Source organism: Chiloscyllium plagiosum, unplaced genomic scaffold, assembly GCF_004010195.1.
Source record: "Chiloscyllium plagiosum isolate BGI_BamShark_2017 unplaced genomic scaffold, ASM401019v2 scaf_78024, whole genome shotgun sequence".
NCBI classification, from domain to species: Eukaryota; Metazoa; Chordata; class Chondrichthyes; order Orectolobiformes; family Hemiscylliidae; genus Chiloscyllium; species Chiloscyllium plagiosum.
Genome location: NW_025204765.1, coordinates 8,252 through 9,830, shown reverse-complemented (window position 1 = coordinate 9,830; position 1,579 = coordinate 8,252).

Sequence of the window (1,579 nt, the reverse complement as noted above, 5' to 3'; positions counted from 1 at the left end):
GGTGGCAGCTGTACGGGAAGCTTGTAAATCCACCAGAATAGGGGAGGGAGGTTATGGGGTGGAAAGAGGAATGTCGAAGAAAAGTTGGAGAGGGAGAGAAGCGAGACGGGGCAGAAGTGAGAGAGGAGGATTTTATGGATTTGAGCGGCCTCAGGTGGCCGGATGTTACCATTGCGGGAAACTGGGACACTTCAAAAGGGATTGTCCCGAGTTTAAAAGGGAAAGAGAATGGATGTATGAAATGGAGCGTGAACAAATGGATTAGGGAAGTCAGGGGAGGATCGGAACACGGGCCTACCAAGAACCCCTGGTAAATTTACGGGTGGGCCCATTTAGACAAGATGTTACCTTCTTAGTTGACACAGGCGCCGGCAGGTCCTCAATCCCCCTCCATCCTAGGGGGGTTGGCTTCCAAGCTAAAACATTAAACATTTCAGGAGTTAAGGGTGGGGTTTTTAGTACGAAAATATTCGAACCACAATCCTTGCGGCTGGAGGAGGAGGAGCTCCAGGTGGAACTCCTTCACCTCCCCCATCTTCCCTATGGGTTGTTGGGACGGGATTTGATAGTCCGTTTCGGATTACGAATAGAAGTGGGAGAAGAGGATGAATTAGCCGTTACCATGTCATACCTTAGTGAGTCCCGATTGACAGAGATAGACCCTAGGGTTTGGGTCGCCAAAGGGAACCGGGGGGGACTCGCAATTCGACCTGTGGAGGTAAAATTAAAGCCCCAGAGCCCCGACGTCAGAGTGCGCCAATACCCCATCTCTTGGGAAGGGAGGCAGGGTCTGAAGACAGTTATGGAAACCTAATAAAAGATGGTTTGGTAGAGCCCGATATGTCACAATACAATTCCCCCATCCTGCCGGTCCGGAAGTCGGACGGGAGCTACAGAATGGTCCAAGACCTAACACCCTGTGGTACCGAACCCATACACTATTCTGGGGCGAATACCCCCGGACCACGGCTGGTTTAATGTTATAGACTTAAAGGATGCCTTCTGGGCGTGTCCCCTGGACAAGGACAGTAGGAATCTTTTTGCGTTTGAATGGGAGGATCCTGATACTGGTAGAAAACAGCAGTACAGGTGGACCGTGCTCCCCCAAGGATTCACTGAGTCCCCGACTCTGTTCGGGCAGATTCTGGAACAATTATTGGAGGGACTAACCTGGTCCCCGGCCCTTAAGCTTATACAATACGTGGACGATCTCCTTTTATCCGGGCCCACGGAGGAGGACGTCCTACTTGGGACTAATGCCCTCTTAAATTACCTAGCTGAGAAGGGGTTAAGAGTGAGTCAGAAGAAGCTCCAATATGTCCAGAAAGAGGTTAAGTACCTGGGACACTTGATAAGCCAGGGACAGAAACGAATAAGTCCAGAAAGCGTGCGGGCAATAATCGAACTAGGCCTCCCAACAAGCAAGAGGGAGTTGTAGAAGTTCTTGGGACTCTTAGGCTATTGTCGGTTATGGATAGATGACTATGCCCCCCCTTACTAAAGACCTGTACCTAAAACTCATTGAGGAGGCACCCAATAGAATAAAATGGGAGGAGGAGGAGAAAAAGTTAATTGGAAT